Here is a 9925-nt window from a genome sequence, read left to right as displayed (position 1 = left end):
TATTATTTATTAGCGTGATTCCTAGAGCGGGCCTGCCCCAGTGGGCGAAAAACATCGTGCAAAATAGAGACGCAACTTCCAGAAAAAACATCGCCCAGCTTCATCTGAAATACAACGCTTTACTACCTTACCAATGTAATTATTTAGGCTATTCCTATATTGCCCTACATATTACTGCGCCTTTTCAATAATGTTCGTGTACACAATACAAAGAGTCACTCTATTAGAATTCTGTAGGTAAATATTGGAAGTGTATTATGCAGCACCAACTAGCCCCTCAAGCCGTTATTTTTAGCCTATCGTATAACACAATTTCTCGCATGTAAATAAAGAACACAACTTTTTTTTCGTTCTCATCGTCTTTAAATTCTCCACAGCAAAAATAATGTTCGAGCAAAGGGCAGTGACAAATATCAGCCTTTCATGGGACCTTTGAGCCTACAGCTAATGTTCCTTCAGCTCTTTATCACTGACCAAGCGGAGGCCTCGTAACAGATAACACTCAAATCTCGCTTCAACGCCTACCTTATTTCTACACTTGACGCCTACCTTATCTCATCACAAAGACGTCGGGATATTGCTTCTAGGTGAACAATAGCTCCATTTAAAAGGCTCTCATAGTGTGCGGGCTGGCAGTCACACTGCAGGCGACCATGGGACTCCTCAGAGCCATATTGTTGCTTTCTCTCACAACCGCACTGGCCCATACCCACAGCGATAAGCCGAAACTATGGGCTCTACTTGTGGCAGGCTCAAATGGCTACTTCAACTACCGGCATCAGGCAGACATCTGTCACGGTTACCACGTGCTGCACAACCACGGCATTCCTGATGAGCGAATTGTGGTCATGATGTACGACGACATTGCCAACGCCACTGAAAACCCGACGCCTGGCATCATCATCAACCATCCGGATGGAAAAGACGTTTACGCTGGAGTTCCCAAGGACTACACCGGAGACCTAGTGACCCCTCAAAACTTCCTCGACATTCTTCAAGGCAAGAAAGTCCAAGGTGGTAGTGGCAAAGTCATCGCCAGTGGCCCCAACGACCACATCTTCGTGAACTTTGCAGACCATGGAGCAACTGATCTCATTGCATTCCCCAACGATGAATTGCACGCGAAGCCCTTCGTAAAGACGATAAAGAAAATGCACAAGCAAAGAAAGTTCGCCAAGATGGTCATCTACATCGAAGCTTGTGAATCGGGCTCAATGTTCGACGGCCTGCTTCCCAAAAACGTGAATGTCTATGCTACTACTGCAGCTAACCCCGATGAGTCTTCGTACGCCTGTTACTGGGATGACAAGAGGCAGACATATTTGGGTGACGTGTACAGCGTCAACTGGATGGAAGACTCGGACAGGGAAGACCTGCGAAAGGAATCACTGAATAAACAGTTCAGCATTGTCAAGGAGGAAACCAACACCAGTCATGTTATGGCGTATGGTGATCTTAGCATAGGAAAGCTTCCAGTCAGCGAGTTTCAGGGATATAAGACCGCGAAGCCCATCTTTTTACCGAAAGCACCACTCAATCCTGTTTCTAGCCGCGATGTACCCGTCGCCATTTTGCGAAACAAGTTGGCGAGGGCTACGGACTCCATCACACAGGAATCACTGCGACGACAGCTCCAGCGAACTCTCCGGAACAGGTTCTTCCTGAAAGAAAAAGTTAACGAGATTGCTAGTTTCGTCGCAAGCGGAAAAGCAGATGCCGCCGAATCCCTTCTGTCAGGGAAAATACGCCTCAGGAATTTTGATTGTTATGAGAAGGCTGTACGGTATTTCAGTGAAAATTGTTTCAAGCTCTCCAAGAATCCATATGCTCTCGGGCACCTCCGTGTCTTCGCTAACATGTGCGAGTTGGGCTATCGGAGTTCCCAGATAACCGAAGCAATGGACATGGCGTGTACTCATCCGACTATAATAGATATTGTGTAAAAATAAACTTCAATTTGCATTCCTAAAAAGCCTGCAGTTTCATTTCTCTGACGCCAAATGGGCTGAAAGTATATTTCAGAGGCTATATTTGGTTCTCATTTAGATTTCCAGCAAGGAAGAGAGTAGCAGAGAACTTCATTGAGCTCGTTATAGTCAAATGAGGAGTACGTAAACATATATGATTGCTCTTGGAGAGTTTTATATTTGTTACTCTGGGGGGGGGGGGGGGGGCGGAGGGAAGACTTCACAGCTCTCGCGCCCACAAAGGTAGGCGATAATTTAGGCACCCAAAATGCTGGTAAAGCACGTTTTAAAGATTGATGCTTAAAACAGCGGATGTTTTTGCGTTATTAAAGTGATAAAATTGGCTGGTGTTGGCTGTAGCATTATTTTTTCGTCTCACTCTCAGCTGGCGTTGAGTTAGACCTCACGCAGTTAATATTTAAATAATGCTCTTTTCATCAGTAACGTTGAAGTACCGTATACACCTTATAATATCTTTTGCTTCAAGGAGAATTCCCGATTTATGAGCACGCGTAGGCGGGTATATACTGTTGCATTTGTTTGTTCGCTTTGAAGGTAACGGAAGTTTTCGGTTACCTTTTCTGCAAGCATTTCTGGTCTAAAATGTAAAGGTCCCGTCTTCGAAGCCCTATGCCAAACACAAAAGCGTTTCACGGGTGGAAATGTAAAGAGGAAGTGTGAATCCTTGTGCTGACAAAGAGGTGCGCTCAGGATGGTTCTTAGGAAGGAATTGCCTGTGTGGTGTCAAAAGGCAATAGAATAGAAACATATTTTACAGAGAAAACTTTAAACAGACGCAAATATACCGGGTGTATCAGCGAATCTGAATCAAGGATTACAAAAATGTTAACGTAATCGAGGGAAACCAGTTGCATGTAACTGCCAGCCGCCTACCGCTCTAAAGGCAATTTTCGTTTTGCATTAACTGAATTAGCTAATTATGTTATTTTTTAAATTTAAAAGTAATGGCTTTAGACAACAAATGTGTATTGGAAAGTTGAAGAGCACCTTCAGAAAACCCATTCCATAATTTGCGATAAAGACAGTCTAACGTTCATCCTTTTTTGTGGGCTGAAAAAACATTCCGCGAAATACAAATAATATCATGCGACTAGCGTGATTGAGAGCCACGATTTTGTTTTTCTCAGTCACGGTTTCAGTGAACGAAATCGGTTGTGGCTGCAGCCGTGTCTCTTCGGCCGGGTTATAGCGGCAGGCTAATATGCCTGCGATGGTTTCTTCGCCCGCGTCAGACGGCAGGCGCGCACACAGAGCAAGCAGCCTACGCAGCGAGCTTGTTCCAATCATCGTCGCAAACATGTCAGCCTGCCCCTGCAACGGGACGGTCGAGTCACGGCTGCAGCTGATTTTCTTCAGTTAAATCACGACGAGAGCACTAGAATCGTGGCGCTCAAACGCGCTAATCACGTGATTTTGCTTCTATTTCGGGTTCTTTTTTCTCATACTGGAAAAAAGATTCACTTCAGACTTTCTATCAAGTTAATATTGGAAGGGGTGATTTCAAAGGTGCTCTGCAACTTTAGAATACGCATTTATGATCTAAAGTGAATGTTTCTTGAATTAGAAAAATTTCAATAACTATCTAATTAAGTAATTGTAAAACAAACATTGTCAGTAGCTTGGCTGGCCGTTGCATGCAACTTGGTGCCCCTGGCATACATACAATGCGTTATTTTTTAACCTTTGGTTGGAGCTAACTGGAACACCGGGCGCATACACAATTTCTAAAAACAGAAACGTGGCATAATCAAACTTTTATGGTTCTGTACGCCAGCAGGTACGGAGCTGTTGTACTTAATTAGCAAAAACAAGAAAACTAGAAATTAATATTTAAGCAAAGTTGTCTGGTCTTTCGACGTTCATGAATTGCAGTAAGTGTAAAAAACGTTCTTCTTCGGCTCGAAACTGAGGCATGGAGCAGAAAGTGCGGAGGAAGCCAAAAACTCTAACTTCCCTATGAAAGTCGAAACCCCTAATGTCCCTAGATTTGAATTATTCGCGCCATCCGGATACGACTTTCACGTTTCCCGCTTTGAGCTTTTTTTTTTCAGAAAAGCCTACAAAAAAAAAAAGAACTTAGGGCTATGCTACCTCTTGAGCCTAAAAACTCCGAAAAGCGATTCAGTTAGAACTGCCATTGGTGGGGTGTTCCACGTAATCATAACGTGTTGTTTTTCATCATGTTACATTTGGGGTCGCGAGTGCCTGGGTAGCGTACCGCTGACACCAGTTGTTAGGTTCGGCGCGCGGCCCCTTGGTAGCGTTGGCCTGGCGGCTCCGTGGACGGCGGACGGCATCAAATGTGCCAGCAAAGACGAGGCGTCTTTTAACGAAACAACCTTTACTGTAACATCAGGAAGAAACGGGCAGTGAAGCTGACCCGGAGAGATTACAGACACTCTCACACAGCTGGTGTCTAGCGTCGTGCCAACGGCGCGTCAAAGTAGTCTCTGTCCCAGCGGAGTCGGCCGCTGCTTTTTATAGGTTTTCCCGTTCACAGGGAAAGGGTAAACCGTCACAGGAAAGGGAGAGCCAAACATGTTGGTTCACGACGAATGACTCAATCGCAGGTGTTCCGACCTCATCTCCTCCACCTCCTGCAGACAGGAGAGGGCGACGCTCTCTCCCTCGAGCTCCAGGCTTGGCCAGCTTTTGCACACACACGCACGCACACACATTTGGCGCGTGGCAGGAACACGCTGAGACTTGTCGGCGGGAGGAAGCGTTGCGCGGCCGATGAACGGCGTCGAAATGGCCGATCCGCTCGCGGTTCTGCCTGTTGCTATGCGGTGGCCGCGTCAGCTGACCCACTTCTCGGTGGAGAAACGTAACAATCAGTAAGGAAGAGTTGTGCGTCACATGAGGAAGAAGCCAGATGGAAAGGTAACGACCCTGGTAAAGAATTATATCGCCCATTGTCTCTCCATTTGAGATAATTCCACTATCCGGAACCTAGTTCCAGGTTTCTTTTCTTTTACTCGCATTATTACTCAGAAACAATGAAAAAAGCCAAGAGCTATCGTATCTCGAGAGCTTAGCTATGCAATGCGGCGACCGAGGACGAAAATTAGGCCTAACTATAGTCAGGGACATAGTGGAAGAAAGAGAAGTGCTCCGACGGCGCGGCCGCGCTGCAGCGAGCGCGCGGCCGCTTAGTGTGACCGGAAGAGAGGGCAGCCGCTAGGGGCAGCACGTGTTCTGGGGGCCTTTTATGGGGGCCATCCTCTCCGCCGGTTCTGCTGACGTGCTTACGAGGCACCGGCGCGCGCGCTTATAATTTCGCACTTCAATCAGGCTTAAAAGGCCCTAACACGTACCGCGTTAAGGAGCTCGTGTCGCAGAAAAGCCGGTGTCTTCGGCGGCGTTGGCCGCGAGCGATAAATCCCGGCATGCACTTCATGCATGCACTTCATAAATAAAAAGCAACTTCCAAGATGGGCTAGGAATCGAACCAGGGTCTCCGGAGTGTGAGACGGAGACGCTACCACTCAGCCACGAGTTTTCTTTTCTTTTCTTTATTGCCGACTTTGACATTTGAAAGTGAAATCGGAAATACAGTGCATAAAACGCATAAGCCAGGCTTCGGCAAACATTGATTAAAATTCTCTCAACGACACCAAAACATCAAGCAAGGTAATCCATTCTGGTGGATCAGGGTGTGCTCGGTAACACTCTCTTATTGAAACGACACTTTCAACAAAATGCTCGCGAACAGGACGCACGACCAGGTCATCATGTTCAAATTGCATCCTCGTTTTCCATATTGAGTGCAGGCCCAGAAGCATAATCAAATCATATGGTATATCCTGTGATGTTTCTATCGGCAAGAACCTTATTCCATATGGATCGAGTGGTAACTGTTTCTTAAGCGCGCGCTGTAAAACATCCCAGTGAAATATTGGGTCCCAGCAGTCAAGAAAAACATGCTCTATTGTTTCAGGTTTTTTGCATAAAAAACAATTGGTAGCCCAGGGTACGAAGATGCTTTTGCTGTGAAGCCATGTCTTAACGGGTAGCGTGTTAGTGTGCAATTTAAAGAAAAAAGTTTTGACTGAAGATATTACCGGCATTCTTTTAACTCTTTTAAGGACGTCTTGTCCGGGGCCTCCACGGTATGGCATACGGTACAATGGCTGGGGAAGCATGATGTCAGTGAGGTCTCTATAGAGTTTCTTCTTGGTGACATTGCACAGATATTCATGAGAGAAACGCACATTTAACAACCTATAAGCAAGCATAACTTCACGCAGATATCCAGTCACCGCACCGCACATATTTTGACATGACGACACCACGAACCCTGGAAGGAGTCTGCTGAGCCTGACTTGAATCACTGTCCGGAGAAATGGATTGTTTTGGTCGCGTAGATAAATAAAGCGCGATACAACCTGGCGCATAAATAAATGCACAAGCCCAAGTCCTCCCTTCTTGGCAGGAAGGAAAAGATTGGTTCGACTTGTTCTCTCCCATGTCGAAGCCCAAATAAAGACAGCAAAAACACGATGAATATTTTGTACACTGATCCTCACGGCATCCAACACGTTCATTACATACCAGATCTTAGATACAAGGAAGAGATAGCAGATTGTGGCTCGGGAAAGCATCGACAATTGCCTTCCATGCCACGTGTCAGCCTTTTCTTTTGCAGCCAAAGCTTGGTTAGCCCAATATGGCTCTGGGTCGCGATAGGCATCAAGCGGTACACCAAGATAACGTTTTGGAACAGATGCCCAATTGAGCCGACAAAAATTGTCCGACGTGGCTTCCCGGTCTCCATGCCAAAAGCCATGACTCTTTTCCCAGTTTATCTGGGCCCCGGTGCACTCACAAAATTGTTGTACAACATTTGTGGCATGCTGAATACTGTCTCTGTCGGAACAAAAAATGGCGATATCATCGGCGTAAGCCAAGAATTTAACATGGGCCGCCTGCAGTCTATAACCTGTTATAAGTTGGCTATTTGCAATGGCCAAACAGAGTGGCTCGAGGTAAACAGCGAACAGCAAGGGTGACAGCGGACATCTTTGCCTTACGGACGACAAAACTGGCAGGCTGCCAGTGAGTTCTCTATTTACTATGACTCGCGTTGAGCAGTTCGTGTAGGCCATTTTCACTCCTTCGGTTATAACAGTACCGACATTCCAATGCTCCAAAACGCATAGCAGAACCTCGTGCGATACACGGTCGAACGCCTTCGCCAGGTCGAGCTGCATCGTAGCCACTTGGTCACCAAATGCATGGCAACACTCAAGAATACTCCGAGCAACATGAACATTAGTTGCTATACTTCTGCCTTTTATTTCACAAGTCTGGTGCGGTCCAACTAAAGTTTTTATCACTGACTGCAAGCGTTTGGCCAGAGCTTTCATAAAAATCTTGTAGTCTACGTTGGTAAGAGTGATCGGACGATAACACCCTACCAACAAACGTTTATCCGCATCATCACTCTTTGGTATGAGCACAATGTGCGAAGTTGTAAAAGACAAGGGCACTCTTTTTATTTCGTAAGCTTCATCCAGAACCTTATGCAACATGCGGGCTGCCTTCGTTCTGAAAACTTTGTAAAAAGCCGCTCCTAGAATGTCGGGCCCGGGTGTTTTATCTAGGGCGAGGGCGTCGATTGCGCATTCTATTTCGCCCTCAGTAATTGGCTGCTCCAGTTGCTTCTTGACCGTTTCATCGAGACGTGGCATAAGCGAAAGGAATTTCTGGAATCAGTCTTTTGCCTCGCGTGAGCAACTAAACAGATCCTTAAAATGATCGGCAACCACTTTCTTGATAACGGTGTTATCCGATGTGATTGCGTTCCCGGTTGATAACTGGTGTATTTCTTTCTGACATGCATATCTTTTTTCGTCAGATAGCGCTCGCTTAGTTGGCGTTTCTCCTGCCCAGAGCTTCTCTGATCTAGCGCGTACAATCGCCGCCTTGTATTTTTTTTCGCATCCACACCTTCCTGCTGGCTTTTAACTTCCCTTATTTCTTTCGTGTAATTACCAGGCTGAATGTTTTCCATGCTTATCAAGAACTCCAGTTCTTGCTGGAGTTTTGTTTCGTTCTCTCTTTGCTGGTATGCTATGAGGCTGCTTCTTTCGATGGCTTTCATTTTAACTCGCTTTTAAATTTCTCCCATTCGACTGCAAAACAGGGGGGCTGCATTTCGAGTAATTTTTCGAATTCTTCCGTTACTGCGTTATCGAAGACCTCATCCTCCAACAGCCTCACATTTAATTTCCATAGGTCCCAGTTGAATCGAATATTCCTGTGTCTTTCCCCAAACGTTGCCATCACCAAGCAATGATCACTAAACTGGACGGGCTTGACTTCTTAGGCAGTACATAAGGACACCAACTCATGTGATGCATATATTCTGTCCAGTCACGCGTGATTTTCACGTTGGAAATGAGTGTACTGCGGACGATTTTCACCGGTCAGCACGCTTCCTATGTCTTTGAGATTGCATTCATGTACCATTGCATTTAGCACCTCTGCACTTTTGTCTCGGACACGTGCACGCTTAGCGCGATCCCAAGCTGAATCCCCAACAGTACTATCACTCTGCCACAGTGTATGTAAGCATCAAAACGCTCAAAGAAGTATCGACGCTCTGTTTCAACATTCGGTGCATAGGCACAAATGATACGGAAAGACAGACCAGAATAGATGAAATCAACGACTAAAAGGCGCCCACTTGACAAGAAAGCAGGGAAACGGCCGCACGATGACACCGACAGCAAGCAATTGCATCAGGAAGGAATTGGTGGAGACGAACCACCAGCGAAAACGCCAGGACCAGGTATGCGGCGATCATCCTTCAAGCCGCGTCCGAGCAATCCCGCCGGTGCTCGGCAGGCGGCCAAGCCGCCGCCGTAGTTTTTTTGCTGTCACGGTCGTAAAAGGGTTGGGGGGTATATTGGTGACAACAATGGCTGAAACACTGTATAAATTAGTATTTGAACGGATGCCGGAAAAGGCGTTTACGTTCCTTGTAAATCCAAGGCAGAATTTTGGTTGGGAAGCATGCGGTTCCCATGGTATCGCAAATGTATCAAACGAGAAGCATGTTTCATTGTGATGGGCACCATTCGTTCGTGTGGCCATGGCAAACATTCTTCAAACAGCGTTACGGGTAGCCACTCTAAACGTAAGAGGGCTTTGTGCAAGGGAACGGCAGTGCCAACTTAGTCGCGTTCTTCTTGTCAATGCCCTACATGTAGTTGCCGTCCAGGAGACAAAAATTGAAAACGAAGAAGCGACTGATCGAATGGTGTCCAATTTCCGTATGCAGTTTCATGTATGTATATGTCATGCAGATGGTAGATCAGGTGGTTGTGCCCTATTCATACGCAATAACATTGGGATTTCTGTGGACTCAGCCAAGAGTTCGATGCTTGAAAGCGGTACAAAAGCGCTTCTAGTGAATACAGTGTTGCCTTAGAAACGTGCCGTAGAACGTTATACTGCGGTGTATATTGGTAATTATGAGCATGTTACTTACAGAAGTCGCAGTTACAGGAGTAGCGAAGTACGTTTCCGCTACATTTCTTCTGCGCTTTGCGCACATGCAGAGCCATCTTGCGGCAAACACAAAAGAACCCCTCCTCGCAATGTGCGGCGCTGCCCCGACACGTGGCGCGCCACTCGCCCCTGACGTTTCGCCGTGCACCCTCAAGGGTTGTAGAATCAAGCGTCTTTCCTTTCTTTAGATCACTATCTTCGCTCACCCGCTTCTCCCCTTCAAGCCGCGCGGGTACCGGCGCGAGGATGCCCCACACCCTTGCGTTTAATAAGTTTTCTCGCTCTCTCCCCTTCCAACATCCAGCGTGCGTCACTCGAACAGTGGTGTTTAGGCGACGAGGCTCCTCTTTCCGCTCACAGCGCGATTGCTAGGTGCAGCGTCTGATGCCGGACGCCTCTGACGTGATCGCTGCGCCGTA

The 9925-nt window shown here is 46.7% G+C and overlaps 1 pseudogene; it reads left to right on the top strand.

Annotated features, from left to right (window-relative positions):
• Positions 1-615: 615 nt before the first annotated feature.
• On the top strand, positions 616-1972 carry LOC146200214 (legumain pseudogene; annotated as a pseudogene).
• The last annotated feature ends 7953 nt before the right edge of the window (positions 1973-9925 follow it).

The sequence above is a fragment of the Amblyomma maculatum genome, chromosome 2, assembly GCF_055883805.1.
Source record: "Amblyomma maculatum isolate TAMU_Amacu chromosome 2, ASM5588380v1, whole genome shotgun sequence".
NCBI lineage: Eukaryota > Metazoa > Arthropoda > Arachnida > Ixodida > Ixodidae > Amblyomma > Amblyomma maculatum.
Note: the sequence above shows the minus strand (reverse complement) of the source record. Positions and strands in the feature narration are given on the sequence as shown.